This window comes from Pongo abelii, chromosome 19 (genome assembly GCF_028885655.2).
Source record: "Pongo abelii isolate AG06213 chromosome 19, NHGRI_mPonAbe1-v2.0_pri, whole genome shotgun sequence".
NCBI classification, from domain to species: Eukaryota; Metazoa; Chordata; class Mammalia; order Primates; family Hominidae; genus Pongo; species Pongo abelii.
The window spans coordinates 30,511,697-30,524,662 of record NC_072004.2 but is presented as its reverse complement, the minus strand read 5'-3'; the positions used below and the strand labels follow the sequence as shown (position 1 = coordinate 30,524,662).

The 12,966-nt window shown below is 45.4% G+C and overlaps 1 long non-coding RNA gene across 7 annotated transcripts; it reads right to left on the bottom strand.

Moving 5' to 3' along the window:
• Positions 1-2,406: 2,406 nt before the first annotated feature.
• LOC129051053 (uncharacterized) lies at positions 2,407-10,696 on the bottom strand. 7 transcript variants are annotated; one of them, XR_010138187.1, is made up of 3 exons: positions 10,237-10,686; positions 9,570-9,872; positions 2,407-7,788 (listed from the first exon to the last, which is right to left on the bottom strand). It is a non-coding gene; the product is annotated as an uncharacterized LOC129051053 (long non-coding RNA). The 7 variants fall into 7 exon arrangements; XR_010138188.1 differs by having other exon boundaries at positions 2,407-7,792; positions 9,586-9,872; positions 10,237-10,685; XR_010138186.1 differs by having other exon boundaries at positions 9,586-9,872; positions 10,237-10,685.
• Between the last annotated feature and the right edge of the window lie 2,270 nt (positions 10,697-12,966).

Genomic DNA, 12,966 nt, shown 5'->3' with positions numbered 1-12,966 from the left:
CCATAATGGCTGTATTAATTTACATTGGGAAATGTAATTACTTTTGATGCTGTTGGGAATGGACTGGTTTATTCAATAAACCGTGTTAGGTACATTAACTAATAGTGTGTAGGTGTTAAGTTATATTTACTGAATTCTTTACATTAAGGTATAGTTAAAACAGACTGAATAATTAAATGTAAAAATGATCTGGAGAAAACCTTTTGTTTTGTTTTGTTTTCTTTTCTTTTTTTGAGATGGAGTCTCACTCTGTCATCCAGGCTGGAGTGTAGTGGGGAGATCTCAACTGACTGCAACCTCACTCTCCCAGGTTCAAGTGATACTCCTGCCTCAGCCGCCTGAGTAGCTGGGATTACAGATGTGTGCCACCATACTCGAATAATCATATATGTTTTAAAATAGGAATAGATTTTCTAAGCTAAACTGAAGGGAAGTGCTAAGGAAAGAGTGAGAATTGACTTGATAATTATGTGTCTGAATGAATCAGCCAATTAATAAAATGAAAACAGGCCGGGGACAGTGGTACATGCCAGTCATCCCAGCACTTTGGGAGGCCAAGGTGGGCAGATCACTTGAGTCCAAGAGTTTGAGACCAGCCTGAGCAACATATCAAAACCCCATCTCTGCAAAAAATACAAAAATTAGCCAGGTGTGGTGACTCATGCCTGTAGTCCCTGCAACTTGGGAGGCTGAGGTAGGAGGATCACCTGAGCCTGGAGATGTAGAGACTGCAGTGAGCTGTGATTTTGCTACTGCACATCCAGCTTGGGCAACAGAGTGAGACACTGTCCCAAAGAACCTCAACTAAAATGAAATGAAAACAAACACAAGATAAAAATTGGTGGACTTATTTTAACACATAGCATGATGAACACACATAGATAACAATACTAACCCAATGGATTTTTGTCAAACTCATGGCCACTAGTCTAAAGGAAATAGGAATCATGACTATGAGTTCACAACCATTTGCAACATTAGAAATACAAATTATCATCAGATATATCAGACTCACAATTATTTGACCTTTAAAGAATTCATCCTGCTCTCCATAATGAATAAGAAAATATTGATAAGTCTTTTTTCCCTTAACTTAGCCCTTTGTGCTCCTGAATCTCTGAATTTGTGTTTACATCTTAACACTCTTTTTTTGTAATTATTTTCTGCAGCTTTTTTCTCTTCACTTGAGACATCTCCTATATTCTCTTTACACTTTTCCACAAATGACTCAATTTTTTTCATAAGCTTCATTGATGAGTTCCATGTATATGATGATAGTGTAATGATAAATTATCCATGTGATTTCCCTCCAGTCTTGTTCATTATTCAAGTGACTCTCCTTGGTTTAGCAACAGGCTAGGAGGTATCTATGACATTTTGTTCAGGTTAAGCAGAAAGAAGAAAACAAAATCTACATTCTCTTTTTCGTATTTTAAACACAAGCCAACAAATAATTTGGAAAGACCCATGATTAGACAGGGAGGATTTTATGCTCCTTCAAGAGTAATTGAGATTGCTTAATTGTATGGAGGAATGAGCATATCTCAAGGGGAATCGAGAAGATATAATATTTGGATGACAGAATCATTAAGAAGTGGCTTTGTACCCTGGCTACAACACTGCACATAGGAAATATTCAGGTGCAGTGGTGCATGCCTGTAATCCCAGCACTTTAGGAGGCTGAGGCAGGTGGATCACCTGAGGTCAGGAGTTCAAGACCAGCCTGACAAACATGGTGAAACCACATCTCTACTAAATACAAAAAATTAGCTGGGTGTGGTGGCACATGCCTCTAATCCCAGCTACTTGGGAGGCTGAGGCAGGAGAATCACTTGAACTTGGGAGGCGGAGGTTGCAGTGAGCTGAGATCACGCCACTGCACTCCAGCCTGGGCAACAAGAGCAAAACTCTGTCTCCAAAAAAAAAAAAAAATCACAGCCCCACCAACTTTTTCACATAGGATGATTAAGAATTCCAGAGCCCACGCTACCTCTAGGGGCTCCTACCCCTGTCACACCACACATATATCTTGACAGGGCCTGTTACAGAGAAGAAAAGGCCCAGTAAATTAATATCACAGTCATCCCACATATCCACCAAAAGACTCAAATTAAAATTTTGACAAAATTAAATGTCAAGAAGAATGCGAAGATTTGGGAATTATCAGACATTGTAAGACTGTCAGTTGGTGTGCTAACATTGGGATGAAACCAATAATACCTAGTAAAACTGATGATATGTTTATCCTGTAACCTATGGTTTCACCTCTTGTTTTATACTATACATAAATACACACTAATGGTAACCAAATAGAAATACAAACATGTTCACAACAGCATCATTTGTAACTGACAAAAATGAACACAACCCACATGTCCACCAACAATGAAGGAAAACACACTGGTGTACTGTATTTTCATTTATTTTTATTTTTTCATATTTATTTTATGTATATAAATATAAATGCATATTTTTTTTGAGACAGCATCTTGCTTAGTCACCCAGGTTGGAGTGCAGTGGTGCGATCTCGGCTCACTGCAACCTCCGCCTCCCGGGTTCAAGCAATTCTTCTGTCTCAGCCTCCCGAGTAGCTGGGATTACAGGCATGTGCCACCACTCCCAGTAAATTTTTGTATTTCTAGTAGAGATGGGGTTTCACCTTGTTGGTAAGGCTGGTCTCAAACTCCTGTCCTGAGGTGATCCACCTGTCTCGGACTCTCAAAGTGCTGGGATTACAGGTGGGAGCCACTGCACTTGGGCTTTTTTTTTTTTTTTTTTGAGACTGTGACTTTATTGCCCAGGTTGGAGTACAGGGCACGATCTTGGCTCACTGCAACCTCCACCACCTCCCAGGTTCAACTGATTCTCCTGCCTCAGCTCTCAAATAATTGGGATTACAGGTGCACACCACCACACCTGGCTAATTTTTTTTTTTTTTTTAACGGAATCTAGTTCTGTCACACAGGCTGGAGTGCAGTGGCTCAAACTCTGCTCACTGCAACCTCTGCCTCCCAGATTCAAAAGATTCTCCAGCCTCAGCCTCCCGAGTAGCTGAGACTATAGGCATGTGCCACCACACCCAGCTAATTTTTTGTATTTTTAGTAGAAATGTGGTTTCACCATGTTCACCAGGATTGTCTCCATCTTCTGACCGTGTGATCCACCTGCCTTGGCCTCCCAAAGTGCTGAGATTACAGTCATTAGCCACTATGTGGCCTAATTTTTGTAGTTTTGGTAGAGACAGAGTTTCACCATGTTGGCTAGGGTGGTCGGGAACTCCTTACCTCAAGTGATCTGCCTGCCTCGGCCTCCCAAAGTGCTGGGATTATAGGCATGGGCCATCATGCCTGGCTGGTGTACTGTTTTAATAGAATGCAGAAACAATGCTAACTGTGAATCTTAAATACTTAATATTGAGTAAAAGGGGCCAGATGCACCAGGATACAGACTTTTATTCCAACTATGTAAGAGAAAAACCAGGCAAAATCAGACTTTACTTTAGGCATATAAAAATGCATAATAAGGCCCGGCATTTAGGTCAGGAGTTTGAAACCAGCCTGACCAACATGCAAAACTCCATCTCTACTAGAAATACAAAAATTAGCCAGGCATGGTGGCACATGGCCCGTGCCTGTAATCCCAGCTACTTGGGAGGTTGAGGCATGAGAATCACTTGAATCCAGGAGGCGGAGGTTGCAGTGAGTCAAGATCATGCCAATACTCTCCAGCCTGGGTGACAGAGTGAGGCTCCATCTCCAAAAAGAAAGAAAATACATGATAAAATTATAAAGAGAACCAAGGAGAGGACGGCAGATATCCACAGGTGGATATCTGTTGTATCTGTTACTAATAAGGGGAAGGAAGACTTTAGGATCAGTTAGGGGCATACAGAGGACTTCTCGGTGGTGATAGTGCTCTATTTCTTCACCTGGATAGGTATCACATAGATGTTTCTTTAATAACTGATGTATCCATATCTTTGTTTGTATATGTTAAAATAAGAATGAAATAGAGGAAAGGAAGGTGAATGGAAAGAGATTTCCCCATTCATCAAAATTTTAAAGTCATGTTTTTCTTCATGTTCTTCTCCAAGCTCAGTCTGAAATGGTGAAAGCAGCCAAGCACGGTGGCTCACGCCAGCAATCTCAGCATTTTGGGAGGCCGAGGTGGATGAATCACCTGAGGTCAGGAGTTGAGACCAGCCTGGCCAACATGGTAAAACCCTGTCTCTACTAAAAATACAAAAATTAGCTGGGCGTGGTGGCAGGCACCTATAATCCCAGCTACTCGGGAGGCTACAGTGAGCTGAGATCACGCCACTTGACACAAAAGAGTGAAACTCTGTCTCAAAACAAAACAACAACAACAATGACAAAGGGAAACAGGAAAACATCCTAAATAATAGAGGACTTATTAAACTAGGGTGCAGCCACTCATACTGTGTATTGATTTGTAGATTAAGGAAACTATGACCCTCCCTAGGTACTGATTTAGAGTGACATTTCTGTGAAAACAAATACTTATACATGCATAGAACACATATATGTATTTAAAATTGTATATGGGTATGACATATACATACATATTTGTGTGTATGGCAACTGCAACTTTGTACATGAAAATAACTTCTGTGTTCAGCCCTAAAAAAGAACTACATCTTTCCATTTGCCACAACATGGATGAACCTGGAGGGCATTATACCAAGTGAAGTTGGCCAAACACAGAAAGAAAAATATTGCATGACCTTGCTTATATGTGGAATGTTAAAACGATTTTCACATACAAAGGAATAGAAGGCTGGAAGCGGTGGCTCACACCTGTAATTTCAGCACTTTGGGAGGCCAAGGCGGGAAGATCACAAGGTCAGTAGTTCAAGTCCAGCCTGGCTAACACAGTGAAACTCTGACTCTACTACAAATGCAAAAAATTAGCCAGGCGTGATGGCACGTGCCTGTAATTCCAGCTACTCAGGAGGCTGAGGCAGGAGCATCTGTTGAACCAACGAGGCAGAGGTTGCAGTGAGCAGAGATCATGCCACTGCACTCCAGCCTGGGCAACAGAGCAAGACTCTGCCTCAAAAAAAAAAAAAAAAAAACACAGAGCAGTTACCAGGTAGAGAGGAAGGGAGGAAATAAGAACATGTGGGTCAGAGCTACAAAGTAGCAGATATGTAGGATGAACAATCCTATACATCTAATATACAACATGAGGACTATAGGTAACAAAATTGTACTGTGTGTGGGATTCATGGTAAATGAGTAGATTTTGCCTTCCCTTGCCACACTAAATAAAATGTGGGTATCTGTGAGATTATAGATATGTTAATTTGCTTCACTATAGTAGCCCTTTTACTATGTATATGTATCCTATAACACCATATTGTGTACCTTAAATATACACAATAAAATATATTTAAAAAAAGAAAAAGATTGGCCAGGCATGGGGGCTCACACGGGTAATCCCAGAACTTTGGGAGGCCAAGATGGGCAGATCACGAGGTCAGGAGTTTGAGACCACCCTGGCCAACATGGTGAAACCCCGTCTCTACTAAAAATACAAAAAAATTGGCCAGGTGTGGTGGCGCACACCTGTAATCTTAGCTACTCAGGAGGCTGGGGCAGGAGAATTGCTTGAACCTAGGAGGCAAAGGTTTCAGTGAGCTGAGATTGTAGCACTGCACTCCAGCCTGGGTGACAGAGTGAGACTCCATCTCAGAAACAAAACAAAACAAAACAAACAAAACAAAACAAAAAAACAAAAAGAAAGCATTCTGGCCAGGAGTGGTGGCTCACCCCTGTAATCCCAGCACTTTGGGAGGCTGAGGCAAGTGGATCACGAGTTCAGGAGATCGAGACCATCCTGGCTAATATGGTTAAACCCCGTTTCTACTAAAAATACAAAAAAAAAATTAGCCAGGTGTGGTGGCGGGCGCCTATAGTCCCAGCTACTCAGGAGGCTGAGGCAGGAGAAAGGCGTGAACCTGGGAGGCAGAGCTTGCAGTGAGCCGAGATGGCACCACTGCACTCCAGCCTGGGTGACAGAGCAAGACTCCATTTAAAAAAAAAAAAAGAAAAACTGAATATCCCGCGATGCAAACTAGCAATAATCTATTAGTGAAAATGCGTTGTGATGTGTGGATTCATCTCACAGAGTTAAACCTTTGTTTTCATTCAGTAGGTTGGGAACACTCTTTTGGTAGAATATACAAAAAAGACATTTTGGTGAACAGTGAGACCTAATGTAAAAAACTGAGCACTTTGGGATAACAACTAAAAACTATATATCTGTAAAAATGGTTTGTGATGTGTGGATTCATCTCACAGACTTAAACTGTTGTTTTGATTCAGCAGGTTGGGAACACTCTTTTGTAGGATCTATGAAGGGCCATTTTGGAGCCGACTGTGGACTATAGTGAAAAACCTAATATCCCAGGATAAGAAGTAGAAACAATCTATCTGTTAAAATAATTTGCGATGTATGGATTCATCTCACAGAGTTAAACCTTTTTTTAAATTAAGTTAAACCTTTTTTGTTGTTGTTGCTCCCCCGCAATTTGGAGTCTTTCAACTTGGGCACTGGGCCATGTTGTGGAGAGCTTGTGCAATGAAGGGAATGCAGGGATGGAGTTGGTAGCAATTTCTGAGTCATCTGTCTGCAACTTTTTTGCAGCTGAAATTGTGGGACCCTATCCACACCTCAACAGATTGTACCCTCACCTGTATCTATCTTAACAGCTGCTCACTCTCTTTGTACCAGAATGAAATCACAAGATGATGGAAGAGTGCCTACCTCACGAAGTGAAGCACCTGCTTGGCTGAAAACAGAATTTGAGGTGGATTCAGGAAGTCCTACAGACAGGACTGCTAGGGTCTGGCACTGAGTTGGCTGCAGGACAATGAGGTACTGGGAGGTGTCTGCTCTTGGGTGTGATATGCTCCTATTCCTTATTGAAGAATGGCTGCTTTGTATGGGAAGGTGATTTGGATCCCTGTTGGTCTTAGACCGCAATTCACCGCAGATTCAGGAACCACGGGAAAACAAAAAGCACGCAGCCCCATAGCCCAAGCGGAGCCACACAGACAGGTGCACCAGAAGGTGGCGTGACTCGAAAAAAAAGGGCAGTGGTGCATGAGCCAAATATGCACCAGAAGGTGGAGTGACTCGAAAAGAAAGGGCAGCGGTGCATGAGCCAAATATTTTTTAGCAGATGACACTTATACACACACACACACAGACCCACAAACACACACATACAGCCACACACACACACGCAGACATCCAAAACTCAGAGCACTCATACAGAAACACACAGCTTGGCAGCTTCTGAGGCTGTGTGGTTCTGCTTCGCCAGGAAGTCCATCCGGCAAGAGCGCAGTCCTGAAAAACACAGGCGGACTTTACCTAGAAATCAGTGAGGGAACTGTCAAGGAGACACCCCCACACTGAGTAGGCAGGCCTGACGCAGCCTGCGGATCTTTTTGGACCTTAGGGATTTCGCAGTGTATTTCTGAAGCTCCGCTTGTGGTTTCCTCAGGCTGAATCCCCACTGCCATCTGCTGGGATTGTAGGACTATCACTTGGATCTTTAAAGGAAAACAGGTGAGACTCCAACGCAGACGCACGTCCACAGAGGTCTTCCTCTCCGCCAAGCCACAGATACCTGCAGCCAGGCAACGGTGACATTCACTTGACGCGAGCCTTCGCTCAGGGCTTGTGCATGGTGCCCCGAGGCTGTAGCGTGCGCATTCGCGAGGCAGCCTCAGGAGCTGAACTGTCAGGGATGTCAGCCTGCCTAGGCAGAGAAAAATAGTATAGGCAGAGCCAGCCTGCTCTCGGGAATAAAGCTGTCTGCGACAACCACAGCGAGACCCTGTAAGTCTCCACCATAGCGCCTCCTGGGGCCATATCCGTGGTCAGGCACCAGTGGAGGAGGAGAAGTTTCTAGAATTTAAGGTGGGCACTGGAAACGGCTCTTCTGTTTCCATTGCCGAAAGAGGCTGTGTGACGGAATTGGGTCCCATGGGGATGGGAATACAATCTGGTAAGATGAGGGGTCTGCGGGTGATGAAATCATCCCTTATACACCGGAGGTGGGTGTCACTGAAAGATGGCCTGGCCCTTGAGCTCACTGCCACACTTCATTCTGGGCCTCACAGATGCTCGTGCTTCTCAGCACAGCAGTCTGGGAATGGAAAGAACCAAGACAAAAAGAAGTCCAATGTGGTACCAGGTCTTTGAAGTAGAACTGGCAACACGCAAGAGCAAATGAAATTGAGAGATTGTCTCAGAGGCCATCCGGGGTGGTAACAGTCCTGAAGACGGTGTTCAGGAATGCTGCTGAGGGTCATTGTTGACACCACAGGGAAGCTAAGAAAAATCAGTGCTCGCCTAAAAGAACCAGAGGGCTTGCGGTAAAGTCCAAGCCACGTTGAAAGATTTCTGCTAGAAGACCCAAGAGCCTCCTGCAAAGTAAAAACAACCCTAGCCCCTACAACTAGACCACTACCCACCACCTGGAGTGCAGCCAGCCTACCCGAAGTCCCTTTTTCTCCTTGAAACCCCTGGCAGCCAAAAGATGTGTGGCAAGAGTCAGGTCCATCCAGCAACAGCCCAATGATAAACCGCCTCCACAATGAGAAAGGATGTGTAGATGAAATTAAACACAGCCTAGACTACCAGGCAAAAGCCAGACACGGCTGCACGCTCTCATCCTATAGGAATCATGCCGCCTTCCGATAGAAGTGAGAGAAAAGGCCGGGCGCGGTGGCTCAGGCCTGTAATTCCAGCACTTTGGGAGGCCGAGGCGGGCGGATCATGAGGTCAGGAGATCGAGACCATCCTGGCTAACACGGTGAAACCCCGTCTCTACTAAAAATACAAAAAATTAGCCTGGCGAGGTGGCGGGTGCCTATAATCCCAGCTACTCGGGAGGCTGAGGCAGGAGAATGGCGTGAACCCCAGGGGGCGGAGCCTGCAGTGAGGCGAGATCGTGCCACTGCACTCCAGCCTGGAAGATAGCGAGACTCCGTCTCAAAAAAAAGAAAAAAAAGAAGTGAGAGAAAAAATAAGTTCCTGGATAGTAGATATAACACGAATTTACGATTACAAAAATATCACAGCTGCCCAGTCATTAAAATGTGACAGTGTTTAGAAGGAAACACTCATGAAATGGATCTCCATGAGTGTCGTTTTCTGGCGACTGGGAAACTTTTACTGTGGAAGACTTTGAGGCAGACCCAGCAAACCCTAGACCCATGAGGAACATGGAAGTGAGGAATAGAGGAGGCCAGGGTGGAGGCCACATCCCACCCAGCATCAATCCATCCCACTCCTATGTGGCTGCGTGAAGGAAAGCCAAAATTGGGAGCTGGCCCAAATGGCCCCAGTTTGTGCTCCAGCTGTTCCCCTCATGTTGGAGTCCTCCCACCTGGGCACAGGGCCATGGTGTAAACATCTTGTGCAATGAAGAGAGCAAGGATGGAATTGGAAGCACCTTCTGCCATCTCTCCGCACCTTTTTGCAGGGAAAGGTGTGGACCCCACCCACATTTCACCAGATTATATACTCACTCCAATCTGAACTTACGGCTGCTCACCCCTCTGTCCCGGGATGAAATCCGAAGACTATGGAGGATTGCCCACCTCATGACGTGAAGCACCTGTTTGGCTCAAAACCGAATTCGAGTTGGATTCAAGCGGCCCTGAGACAGGATTGCGAGGGTCTGGTTGCGAGGTTTCGACGATCGGTTGGTCCCAGGACAAAGAAGTCATGGGAGGTGTCTACCCTTGGATGTGGTGTGCTCCTCTTCTTTCTTCAAGAGTGGCTCTTTTGCAGGGGAATGTGATTTAGACCCTGGCGTGTCTCGGCCAGCCCTGCAATTCACCGCGGATTCAGGAAACACAGAAAAACAAAGGACATGAAGCGAGGCAGCCCAAGCAGAGCCACACAGACAGGTGCACCAGAAGCTGGGGCGAGATGAAAACGAAAGTGCTGCAGTGTGTGAGCCACACTGCTTTCAGCAGACACCACTTAGACACACACAGACACACACACACAGCCACGTACACATGGAGACATACAACACTCGCCACACTCCCATAGCAACACACAGCCCAGCTGCTTCTGAGACTGCGCGGTACTGCTCTGCCACGAAACCCTACCGGGAAGAGCAGCCCCAGAAAACACAGGCGGGCTGTACCAAGAAATGACAGGGGGGCAACTTTCAAGGAGACTCACACTCACAAGATCTAGGCAGGCCTAACGCATCCTGCGGGTAGATCCTCAGGGATTTCGCGCTGTATTTCTGAAGCTCCGCTTGAGATTTCTTCAGGCTGATTGGCCACTGCCATCTCCTAGGATGTGGGACTATCACGTGGATCCTTCAAAGAAGACAGGCGAGAGTCCAACGCGGACGCACCCCACAGAGGTCTCTTTCTCCGCCAAGCCACAGATACTTGTCGCCAGGCAACAGTGGCAGTCACTGTGACGCGAGCCTTCCCTCACTGCTTTCGCATGGTGCTCAGATTCTGGCGCATGCGCATTCGTGAGGCAGCCTCGGGAGCTGAACTGTCAGGGCTGTCAGCCTGCCTAAGCAGAGGAAAATGGTTCAGGCAGATCCAGCCTGGTCTAGGGAGGTGTCTGTCCTTAGGTGTGGTGTACTCCTCTTCTTTCTGCAAAAGTGGCTTCTTTGCAGGGGAATGTGATTTGGACCCAGGCGTGTCCGGCCAGCCCCCCAATTCACTGCGCATTCAGGAAACAGAAAAACAAAGGACAAGAAGTGAGGCAGTCCAAGCAGAACCACTCAGACATGCGCACCAGAAGGTGGGGCGAGTCCAAAACGAAAGCGCTGCAGTGTGTGAGGCACACTGCTTTCAGTGGACACCACTTACACACACACACACACAGAAACATACATCACTCGCAACACTCCCATAGCAACATACAGCCCGGTAGCTTCTGAGACTGTGCGGTACTGCTCTACCACGAAGACGCATTGGGGAGAGAGCAGCACCAGGAAACACAGGCGGGCTGTTCCTAGAAATCACAGGGGGCAACTTTCAAGGATACTCAAACCAACACCGTCTAGGCAGGCCTGACGCATCCTGCAGGCCCTTTTGGATTCTTAGGGACATCGCGCTGTATTTCTGAAGCTGCGCTTGAGATTTCTTCAGGCTAACTCTCCACTGCCATCTCTTAGGATTGTGGGAATGTCACGTGGAGCCTTCAAAGAAGACAGGCTAGAGTCTAATGCGGACGCAGGTCCACAGCGGTCTCCTTTTCCGCCAAGCCACAGATATTTGTCGGCAGGCAACGGTTGCATTCACCGTGACGCAAGCCTTCGCTCACCGGTTGCACATGGTGCCCTGAGACTGGCGCATGTGCATATGCAAGGCCTGAGACTGGCGCATGCGCATATGCGAGGCAACCTCGGCCCCTGAACTGTCAGGGCTGTCAGCCTGCCTAAGCAGAGGAAAACGGGACAGGCAGAGCCAGCCTGGTTCGCGAAAAAGCTGCCTGCGCCAACCACTTCGGGGCCCTCGGCAGTCTCCCTGGTTGCTTCCCGCTGGAGGACGAGGAGTGTCAAGCATGTGCGGTGGGCGCTGGAAACTGCTCTTCTGATTCCATTTCCGAAAGAGGCTGTGTGCAGGAATTGGGTCCCATGGCGATGGGAATACAGTCTGTTGAGTTGATGAGGGGTCTGTTGGTAATGGAATCATTCCTGATACCCCTGAGGCGGATGTCAGTGAAAGATGGCCGGCCTTTGAGCTCACTTCCTCCCTTCATCCTGGGCCTCCCAGACGCTCCTGCTTGTCTGCACAGCTGTTTGGCACTGGAAGGAACCACAACAGAAAGAAGTCCAATCTAGTACACGATCTTGGAACTGGAACTGGCAACCCACAAGGGCAAGTGAAGTTGAGAGAGTGTCTCAGAGTCCACTTGGGGTGATTGCAAGGCTGAAGAAGGTGTCCAGGAGTGCTGGTGAGGGTCACTGTGGAACTCTGATAGTAGCTAAGAAAAATCAGCGCTGGCTGAAGAGAACCAGAGGGGCTGGGCTGGAGGCCAAACCACGTTCAAAGATTTTTCCAGAAGACCGAAGACCACCCTGCAAAGTGAAAACAACCCCAGCCCCCACAACTAGACCACTACCCACAACCTGGAGTGCAGCCAGCCTACCCGCAGTCTCTTTTGTTCCCTGAAATCCGTGGCAGCCAAAAGATTCATGGCAAGAGTTAGGAGTCAGCTAAAAGCATAATTATTAAGTCCCAACAATTGTCTGTGGATGGCAAAAAGTTTTAGGACACCAACTGTTAAAGCCAAAATTAAATAGAAAAGTTTGTTACTTCTGTTCCATACAAGAATTTTACATAACAGTTATAATTATTTATAATGTACACTAAGGAATATTACAATTATAAGAGTTTCCCATAACTTTGGAATATATAATGATAACCTATTTTTACAAATATAGCACAAAGAAATTCTAACACCATTTCATATTTGATCATGCTTCCTGTATGATTTTTATATTATATAAATCAAATATGTCATGTTTGGACTTTAGGAGACCTAATAGCTAAAAGTTCAATTAGGTCAGAAAAAGACACAATTTATAATATGATTATGGAACATTTGTCAAATATCAAAGGTTTAAATCATTTTATATTATAAAATAGAATTCTAGGTTACCATAAGTTATCCATTTAGTCAAAATGTTAACTCAAAACTTTTTAAAGGATAAAACCTATACTCATTAATAGAGGGAAAACTTAGCTTTCTAAACAATCTCTTTCTTTTTCTTATTTTTCTTATAGCTTATTCAAAGGCAAACAAACTTTTCATCATTATTGAGTATCACATGAAAATGTTGTTCTAGAGGGAGAGCCAAATTTCACCTTTGCATCATGGTACTATTAATGTCAAACTCAATTCTTAATATAACTTTATAGAAAAATCTATCCAAGTTTA